Below are 11,304 nucleotides of genomic sequence, written 5' to 3'. Positions count from 1 at the left end.
ATTCCTATGATGCATTGAGTTTTTCCTTTCCAGTCACCTTTCTCACTCACTATGTGTTAATAGACCTCTCTGCATCGAATCATATCTGTTATTAACCTCTGTCTCTCTTCCACAGCATGTCTTTATCCTGTTTTAGCTGTCTAATGTTTGTAACATCTAACTTATGATGTTTAGTCACATTTTTTTCTTCCAGAAGTCAACCATCATCTCTTTTGCAATGTTATCAGAGAGGTGGGTGGGTCATTCACTGTTATAGTGCAAATCAGGACTGCCCCCTGCGGTGCTGCAGGATTTCTAACCACTCCTTCAGACAGCAGGCCCCTCCAGCCGTACAAATTGAAGCCTCTCTGACAGACAGGCAGCAATCCACATGATAGAAGAAGTTAAGAGTACACAAATGGGACCAAAGACAATAAAAACTACTGAAGCCTGGTGCTTTTAGAAATGTCACTCATGTCCGCCGTTCTGCCAGACATAATTTTACATCTGCAAACTCACAGAGCGAGCACAATATCTATTGTGTTCATAATCACAGAATAAATTTACAATTGTAAGATAGGGAGCAGAGCTACAAGAGACAGCCACTTCCTATTTATTTCCTTTGAGAAGAAGAGATGTTAAAGAGTATGACAAAAATGAAAAGCAGGCTGCATGAAGAGCAGAGTTCAATTCATTGAACTTTGGACCAGAAGAGAAGGAGAATATTGGAGTAATAAATTATCACACTTGATATTCATCATCTATTTCTGTACAATACATGTGTAAATGTGAAGTGCAGTATTTTCAATGTAAAATGTTAATTTTCTTGACCATTTTAATTCAATGAGAATTAACTTGATTCTATAATGAGCGTCAAGTGTCCATGCCAGGAACTGCAGTTTTTGGCGCTTGCTCACAGGCATCATTTTCATAATGGAAGCTGCAACTTAGTGACCCATTGCCTATTTTTTTCTGACCCCCATCCTCTTTGTTTGAAGACATTAGAAAAATTCTTTGCAAATATTTTTTGTTTGACAGGAGAAACTAATTTAAATTCTAGCAATCACAGTATTCGTTTATGGAGAAATCATACATTGTTTATCCATTTTTATGGCTCCCCAGCAGCTCATCTGTGTTTTTTCTAGAAATAATTACTGTTGTTAAAAATATTGGCAGCGTAAAGTAGACTCAATTTGATCTCCCCTGACTTGTTTCCTCAGTTTGCCAATTTTAATGATAAAATAAGATTTCTTTGCATGCCAAATTTTAGTTGATGGCTTCATAATATTAATAGTAACATCTCTGGCTGTTGGGGCAATGTGAATGACAGGAAACAGCAAACCCACTTGTTCTGTGGGGATGAAGTGCAGACATGTAAGATGTTGGAGAATGCCTGATAATGGACAGGATGTGGGTTTGAACATGGTGAGAAATGGGAAGGATTTTTGTTACATGAAAAAAGTGTTAAGAATCAGAGAGATTTAGAAAAGATTTAGAATGACTTAGAGGGCAAGGGGTGTGTGAAGAGCAAGTGAAACAGATTGCTGGAGTCACGAATGACAATAAGCCATACAGAGGTAAGATATTGATTAGCTGTCCTCTTTGATGTCAGTGTTTTCCATTAAAATAAATGTCGATAAAATGTCTGGATTTTGGTGATGTGGTGGAAAACAGATAAAAGCAGGACTGATGGAACAACAGAGATCAGTCAAAAATAGAAAACAGTACAGGAGTGAATGGTTCTGATACGTTAAGGGTTTAACATCCAACTAGCAGCTCTCAATAGAAGAGTGCAATACATCATGCACACATGCAGAGACAGGACTGACTGTGTTGCTGTGACCGAGGGCTGAAGTCAAAAGCAGCAGTTGTGATGATAATAATCGCAGTGATTGCTACTTGTTCGCATATCTGCCAGGCTTTATTCAAATGTCTTTCCCCCCAAGCCAACTGCATAGCCTCCATTAAATCTCCTCAATATCTCTCGCTCTCTCAATAGGGATAGCTGAAAAGAAAAAAGAAAAAAATGCACTGGAATCACAGATGGACTGCAGAAAATGTCATCAAAACCCCTGAAAGGCAGATTTGACTTTTATTTTGTAAAATAAATAAATAAATGTCCAGTGCATGTGTGTATGTGTCAGTGTGTTTGCTATTATTGTGAGGACTCGTTTGGGGTTTAGAGCTTAGGGTTGCGGACATTGATGCAAATTCTTGCTTTCTAACATCAAAGGATGTTTGAGGGTTAGGTTTTTAAGGATTGAGGTACTTCATAAGTAGGCTTAGATTAGGGTTTTAGTGAGGAACTCTTTGTAAATTAGGAGTGATATAGAAATGTATGTGCAACATTATTTGCTTATGTTGTGAGAACTAGCAGCAACTTGTTGTTGTGAACACATTGTCACGGCCCAGCGGCACGAGGGAACAGAGATGGACACAGGTGCAGAAACCAACCCGGAAGCGAGACGGTAAGAGAACAAAGGATTTATTTCCGCCCGCAGGCAAACACAAGCAAAAATAAAAACGACGCCACCACAGTGACGCGTAGGATATTCTAAGATAACTAAGGGTGACCTAGACACCTCTAGGAGACAGCTGAACAGCAGAGGCAGCGGGGAGGTGGAAGCAGGACTATGTAGGGGCCGGGGCACTGGAATGAGAGGAGATCACGGTCAGTGGGATCCAGCAGACAATCAACAATCCTCCACAGTTAAACTGAGTTGCCTTACTTGGTTTCAGGTGGAGGGGACAGGTGGGGCGGAAGGCCCGGAAGTGGTCGAGACGTGGGGAGGCAGGCAAGTGAGTGGTGGGCCAGCAGGCAACGTCGTATCAGCAGCAAGCGGCCCAGGTCCAGGAAAGCGGGAATGAGGGAGACAAGACCTCCACTATATACACTCACCAGCTATTTTATTAGGTACACCTCTTCTACTGCTTGTTACTACAAGTATCTAATCAAGCATTCACATGGCATCAACTCAGTGCATTTAGGTATGAATGAGGATGGAAGGTGATGTTGAACATGGCGTGCTTGTTGGAGATAATTGAGTTACTGTTACCTTCCTATTTGCTTGATGCCGCCTGGCCATTTTCCACCAACGTCTGGCATCTACAAAGCATTTCTGCCAAGAAAAGCTGATGTTTTCTGGATATTTTGTCATTTTTGGATTATTTTCTCTACAATATATGAAACACAAGATATAAGAGCATCTTTGAACATGCAACATGTCAAACCTTGAAGCTGATTGAGTAAGAACAGGAAAACTGAAAAAAAAAATTGTATCTGTCATGCAGGAAAAAGGGATTTTATTTTAAAAGTGCATTCAAGGTTTAGTGGGTACGGGAAACCTGAGATCAGTGCAGTGGCTCAGCACACGGAAAAGAATCAAAGCTCACAACAATTTCTCATGTGAGCTTCAGTAGGTTTTCTTTGTGTACATGCTGTGATCAGCTGACCTTTTGCTCTTTGTGGATTTACACAACAATTCAACAAGATGTCAGCAGACTGAGAAACTATCGTGGCTGATGTCCATCCTCTACACTGACACTCCAGTTTTTTTAAACTGTCTTTATACTAGACAGTATACAGTTGGTATAAAGTTGTAATTCAGTTAATTAATCTAAGTATCATTAGCTTAAATGCAAATTCATCTCTGCTGCACCTGAAGTAACCCAAATCTGACCATGAAGACCACAGCCACTGTGCTCCAGTCCACCACAGTGCTTTATTGTGAATTCACCCCAGTGCTGCAAAATAACCTTTTTAACCTGCACTAAACTACCCTGTATTTACATGCAACATTTGAATAACACAAGTTTGTATCGCTTAGTTTGTTTAACGTTATGTTTCACAATACAAAATTGCAGAATTTATGAAAACACATCATATACATAACCAATATGTAATTAAAAGTGTGACATTACATGCAAGGTTTAAATTTGCAGTTTATCAAGCGTCACTGAAGGGTCCTTACCTTTTAAATCTAACCACTCTTGTTCCTGTCCTGTCCTGTCTTTCTTATCTTTCTCCATCTATGAGTGAAGTTAGCGCCCTTTCTTTTCTCTATCTGGAAATAACTGTACCTTTAGCTAGTCACACACTGTCCAACATACTGCACACAAACAGTTTGTGTGTTTTCTGATGTTTGTTGAGCTGACAGGTTACATTTGCCTGCCACTTGTCAAAATCTCACCCCCTTCATGTTTTCTAAGGAGCTTGGAAAGAAAAGCGTCTGGACTTCTTTAAGTTGCTTGAAGACGTTTCACCTCTCATCTGAGTAGCTTCTTCAGTTCTAGGGTCAAATGGTGGAGAGTCCCAGATTTAAACCCAGTGGGAGTATCCCCCTAAAGAGGGACAAAGGACCCCCTGATGATCCTCTACCTAATCACATGAGCCAAGGTGTGAAAACGGGTGTGGGTCACAATCAGCCAGGGTTTCGGGTGAGCTCATTGTGAAACCTGGACCCACCCTATCATGTGATTTTCTGAGGTCAGATGGCCCAGGGTGTGAGTGGGCGTTAAGGTGTCTGGGAAGGGATCTCAAAACTGGATTATAGATCGCAGACAGTTGGTGTCGTAAACCACCGCCTCTGTTCAAAGATGGTCGCTCACAGTGGACATAAATGGCTTCTTTCACTCCTCTTTCAAACCATCCTCTCTGTCCAAAATGTGAGCATTGGCATCCTCCCTTCATGTTCCCTCCTTTTCTGTAGAGCTTTAGCTAAATGCTGAAGTACTGCAAACAAAACTTATGGACACATGCACTCCTTCCCACCAACTTTAACGAGCCTATTTTGAAAATGTGAGGAGTAGAAAGTACAGATATTTGTTTAAAAATGTAGGGTGTAAAAGTAAAAAGTAAATACTGAAGTAAAGATACCGGAAATTTGGACCTAACAACAGTAACAAAGTATTAATTAAGTGAAGTTTTAAGTGTGTAGTTTACAGTGTATTCAGCATAGAAAATTTACCGGTTTCACTTGTACCTTGTGCAATGGGACTGCAGCAAGTCCACAGCAAGAATCCTGCAGTAAACACTACCTTGTATGAAATATTCAGTTTCTGCAGAGACCACAAAGCCTCAACTTGCCGTTTGAGAATGAAAGTCTAACCCCTGGGGGAAAAAAAGGTTAAAAATAATCTGAGTCAAATTCCCTGTTGCTAATTCTCTAAGCTTCAAACTGAACCTTACGAACCTTTATTCAGCAAGTGGAACTGGCTCAACTGTCATCAGGTTGGATTGATTTAACACTTCTTTGCATGCAAATGAAAAATGCTGGTTTCATGTCAAAAAAGACTTTCCAGTTCTTTTCCATGGAGACCTCTTCCCAAAGAGAAAAATACTACTGTACTGATCAGAGCCAACACTTGGTAAGGTGAAGGACATACCAGAACAGCAAATGGAGCTAATCAAATATTTTTTATTTATTAATCTTAAAATAAAATCACCTGAACAACAGCATACTACAGTCCCCCAAACAGATCAGCAGGCACGAGGATGAATGAACAGCCTCCTGACACTTCTTCACAAAGCTACCGTTTGAATTATTTATTAGATTCTCATCTATTCTTGACCAGTGTCCTCAAACCCACACAAAACCTTTAAGAGAGAAGTAAACGAAAACTAAAAAACAAACAAAAACAAATGAACAGTTCAATGCATCAGTGCATTAAATATTAAATTTATTGATGAATGGATAATTGAGGAGTGAGGAATTGGAAATGAATGGCTGAGTCTGTGCACGTGTAGTGAGTTAATGGGTTTAAGTCGCGGTTGCTATGGTAACAATGCTGTCAGTTGCATGCATACTGTAACTGCGTATTTTACCCCCTTGCTAACGTTCATTCATTCAGAACTACACGCACACACATTACGGTAAAGTACAGTGTTTTTGTCCGAAACCCTGAAACTGCAGCCTAGCCGTGAGATTATAAGAATGAGTCACCGCTTCATTCACGAAAAGAAAAATACAAGTTCAACTTTAAAAAGAATGTAATTGAGAAAAGACAAAAAAAAATAGACCAGCAACATAAATAAATAAATACTTATGGCACAGGGTTTACAGAGGAGGAGAAGAAGTCACGGCTGGGTGCAGCACAGGGACGCGTGAGGTAAAAATACCCCAAAGTTTCTATTTCTTTCTCATGTAGGCTCCTCTCCCTCCTCCGCTCTGCGCTATTTTTAGCTCACGATGACACGAGCGTCTGTCTGCCACCGCACCGATAACCGCACGTGAGCCCTCCGCACGTGCACCGCTCCCTATGACAGGCAGCTTTGGCGTCAGATTCGACTCTCACCGCTGCCAGCACCACGGAAGACGAGAAGGGAGAGAAAAGAAAGACAATGAGGAGGAGGAGGAGGAGGAGGAAGAGGAGGAAAGATTATTTCTCATCAAAGAAAGCAAACAACTAAAAATATAGCCGGCATTTTCAGCCGTGTTTTAGCAGCTATTTGTGAATGTAGCTACATTGCTGGAGCCTGACTACCTGTTGTATGAGGCTAATATATCATGTCGTGCTGTCGAATATAAAAACAGCCTCCTTGTGTAGACATGAATAAGTCATTCATGGTTTACAAAAGAAAGAAAGATAGATAACAGATAACCCACTTGTCTCAGTTAAGGTCACTTTTTATGAATTAACAATAAGGAAGAGACTGGACAAAAATAAAATCCAAGGAGAGTTCCAAGGAAAAAAACACTGCTGACAAAAAGGAGCACACACGTCTCATATTTGCCAATAAACATCTTATTGATCCCCAAAACCTGGGAAAATATTCTGTTGACTGATCTGAGGTCTGAGTGATTTCATAAAAAGAGCATCATACCAGCAGTCAAACATGGTGGTGGTAGTGTGATGGTCTGGGGTTGCTTTGCTGTAACTGATCTCTACAAGAAATTCCTGAAGCAGAATATCCGGCCACCAGTTCATTCACAGATGCTCAAGCGGACTTGGGTTATGCCTCCACAGTGCCAGTTATTGACAACACCTGCTTAATAGGATTTTGTAATGAAACACCTTTATATTTTGATTGGAACACACTGGGTAATGCTAAGTCAAACGCATGATCAATTATCAGTGGAAAATGCGGATGAATAAATAATAAATATGCAAATTATTTTTCAGGGCCCATTAATGCCACAGCTGTTGGTGCTTCGGGCAACAAATGCCAATAAAGAAAAAACATTGCCGCATCTGGAAAAACAACAAAAACAATCAAAAATCAGCACTCTGATCAGAAAGAAGGATTTTAAGTAAAAAGAAGCTCTTTTATGAAGTTAACAGTTTGGGGGGCATCAAGTTGCAAAGCTGGCTTACTCTCAAACCGTGGATTGAAGTTTGTTTACAATAAAGTGCAGCTCTGTTTGCTCACTTAAGGGTTTGAGGTTCTCCCTGAGCCGGGGACCACACATGTCTCTCTGCATGATGTGGGTTGGAATTTGTTCTTTGTTATCACTGTGTTTTGATTTGGGTTCTTGGATTTATCCTGGAATTCCTGTAGCCCATTCATTTTCAAAGCTGATTTTCTATTTTGTGCACTTGCCCATGTGGAGTTTGCACTATGTGTGACCTGGTATCACGGTAGTTCCTTTAACTTCCACAGGACTCCTGCTTCTCTCTGAGCATATTATCTCTCCAGTAAAGAGCTTCTCCAGACATTTTTAAGCTTGGCTTTGACAGGTTATTGAGTTTGCTGTCATCTGTAGTTGTGGTGATGTATTGTGTTCCCACACTTCATTACTATGTGCTTCTTTTAGCATGAATGAGAAATTTCAAAATTAAGTTGACTCTAGGCTCTTGAATCAAATCCTTCACTGTTCTTGTAACTTATATCCAAAATAGAAGCTTACCTTCCAGGGAAGGTAATTTCTGTCGACCCCTTGAGCCAGAGTGAAATATGTGAAAGGTATTGGAGAAATTCCTATAAATTTTCTGGTCATCAGAGGGTAAGTGCTGTTGACTGATGACCCTTTGACTTGTCTACTATCAACACAGGTTGGCACTTTGGTGTTTATTCGAATATCCTGGCAGGTCAAAAAGCCTGTGTATTTACAGTCAGCACGGCTTAAGAGCCTGTGTAGGTTGAAGCTGTTTCCTTGCTTAGGCCTGCAGCATTATTAGAGCTCAGAACAGCTTTTACATATTATCACTGACTGTTGTTATACATACCCGACAGAAGTGAATGTGAGATCTCAAATGTCTAGCACAGTAGGTTCACACACAAGCCAGTTTTTAACCTGTGAGCTGTCTGTGATCTCTTTTTGTACTGTAGTCCAATTAGTGCAGCTAATAGTCCAGATCATTTAACTGCTAGCAAAGTGGACATTGTGTGATGTCATCTGGAAGGTCTTACCGATACTAAACCTTAAACACGAACCATATGTCCGGCAGTGGAAACTCATCTGAAGTGGATTTTTTCCCCGCTGTGGAGATTGTGAGAAAGGAAAATTCTGGAAAATAAACTGACCTAAGTCCTAAGTATCATTTTCCGGTGTGTAGACGTTCCTAAATTACTGAGATGCTAAAGGATAATGGCTAAACTGTGTTTTTTTTCTTAGACTTAACCAAGTAGTTTTGGTACTTAAATCCAACCAAACAAGAACTGAACAAGAAAACCTAAAATTAAAAAAAGCCTTATGATTCATGCTACCTCTCTCCCCAGCTGTGTGGAATTGTTTCTCCACTTCCTCAGTGAAGAAAATGCCAAGATTGGGATTTTTACCCTGCACAGCAAAAGAAATTTTCTTCCTGCTGAGCTCGGATGACCTGATAGTTTCACAGATGTATTGACGTCATAGTTGCGTTTTTTTAATACAGGTGCAACAGTTCACACTCATTTTCAAAGTGCCTCATCACACCTCTTGTCTCAGTGCTGTGCGCTGACCTCGGATCAGCATTCAGGAGTTAAGATGTTCCTAATTACCTTCAGGTTGTCTGGATTAGTTTCAGCCCATTGTCAAGTAATTTTATTTTCTCAGTTTTTTTCTTTTCTTCTTTGAATTGTTCGCTCTGGCCTTCTGCAAAATGGGATTCATGTAACTTCATAAAACCTCACACCAGTATGCGGTGTTAAATGCTAAATGGCCTGCATTTGTATAGCTTTTCTAGTCCCTAAGGACCCCAAAGCACTTCACACTACATTCAGTCATTCACCCATTCACACGATGGCAAGCTACATTGTAGCCACAGCCGCCCTGGGGCGCACTGACAGAGGCGAGGCTGCCGGACACTGGCGCCACCGGGCCCTCTGACCACCACCAGTAGGCAAACATGGGGTTAGTATCTTGCCCAAGGATATTTGGCATGCAGCCAGGAGGCAGCCTGGGATCGAACCACCGACCTTCTGATTAGTGGCTGACCTGCTCTGCCACCTGAGCTACAGTTAAGAATCAACACTAAGTGGGCCTATGAGTGTGAGCAAGTGAGAGCTTTTATCATTACAGACAATTATGTTCCCCAAATTAAATGTATTGTCATCCACAGTTGGAAGCTGGCAGCAGTCTTGTTTTATTCCTGATGTAGATTTCATGGCTCACAACAAATTCTTTGACTTGCAGTTAGCTTTGCCTTTTCAGTGTTTGCGTTTTCTCATCCAGGGGCTCATCAGTCTTCTTAACAATTCTGTTTTTCCCCTTCTTTCAGTTATCCATCGGCGGCACTTTTGTTTAAAAGGTGAAAATGTGGCACTGCAATTTCCTTCAGTGTTTTTTGTTTTGTTTTGTTTTTTTCAGAAAACCAAAGCCTTGAAAGACACTTGAATCATTTATGCTAGTATCTTTGTTGAAGGCACCATCTCCATTTATTCTGTTTATTCTGACCCACTTCCTTTAGTGCAGCCTTATTGTCTTTACTTTTCCTTTCACTATTGTTCTCAGGTTGAAATTACTTCTAACTGCGGTTCTCACTTCAGTTCTATTGTTTAGTTTTATAAGAATGAAGAGATAAAGTGCTGCAGAGAGGATGCAGGCAGTCTAACAAGGTGTAACCGAAAATTAAAACTCAGAGTTTACCTGACAAACTGATAAAGATTAATCTTTACATGAATATTTTTCTGCAGTGCTGTGGTGGTCAGACTGCTTGACTAATGCTTAAGACATTTGCAAGGAAGATACACACTTCTCTTAGCAACATCTCATTAATTAAATTTGAAAGGATCCCACTTTCTATTCTGACTCCAACTAGAAACAGTGGCATGACATCAAATTAATGCAATGTTGTGTGTTTTATATGTGATCAATCAACTTTCTCTGAGTAGCTATATAAAAATATATTTTTCATGTGTTCATTATGGAAGCTCAGTTGTGTTCTTGATAAATCATCATCACTTATACAAAATTCACTTCATCATCAGTGTGCATCTTCTTGATTATTGCACTGTTCATGGCTTCCGTCATCTCTTCATCTCACTCTGAATCTTTTGCATTTGCTAAAGATGTAAAATATTTATTTCCTCAACACACAGTTTCATACGTTCAGTAGTAATAATAAAAGGCTGCCTGGGTAAGTGCAATGTGTGTGCGTTTGTGAGGGTGCTTATGAATTATATCAACACTACTGTGCATGAGTGGGAGTGACTGATTGTAGCGGGTAAATGCAAGTGGCAGGCCAGCGTATCACTGCTTACATCTAGTGGTAGGCAGGCTAACTGCAGACTGACCTAATGGAAGACATTAGTAATATAGCTTCACAGTTTCACACACATTTAAACACTGTTTAAGAGAAATATGATGCAAAAAAAATTTTGTAGCAGTTTTTTTTCAAGTACTGCAGGAACTAACGCTGGTCAGTTACTGATTCCTAAACAATATAAATGATCCCTGAATAAATTTTAAAAAAAATTGTATTAGAATATACAGAATTTTTTTTTATTTCGTTTTTGAATATTTAAGTGATTAAATCCATCCATCAATAAACTTCTGGCATAATTACAGCTGAATATTTGACCACTCTTCTTGGTAGAACTGGTAGAGTTAATTCAAACTGGTTGATTTCTTGGCAAAAACCCCGCTTTTAAGCACAGACCATAAATTTTAGGTAGGGTTGAGAATCAGCACTATGGAACGGCCATTCCAGAAGTGTAACGTCATCCTGCTTGATGGATTTGAAAACCAGTTTTGGATCACTGTCCTGTTGGAACAGCTAATTATGTCTAAGTTTCAAGCATCTAGCTGTTAATTTGCAGTAAAGCTGAAGAATTTGGAGATCGTCCTCCTTCTTCATTATTCCATCCACTTTGTGGAATGTATCAAGATTACTGACAGCAAAATGAAAAAGTCTCAGAGCACGCTACCACCATGCTTGTCTAACCTTAAATCCTCCATAGATATG

Source organism: Haplochromis burtoni, unplaced genomic scaffold, assembly GCF_018398535.1.
Source record: "Haplochromis burtoni strain Fernald_Lab_line unplaced genomic scaffold, NCSU_Asbu1 Contig_278, whole genome shotgun sequence".
Lineage (NCBI taxonomy): Eukaryota > Metazoa > Chordata > Actinopteri > Cichliformes > Cichlidae > Haplochromis > Haplochromis burtoni.
Note: the sequence above shows the minus strand (reverse complement) of the source record.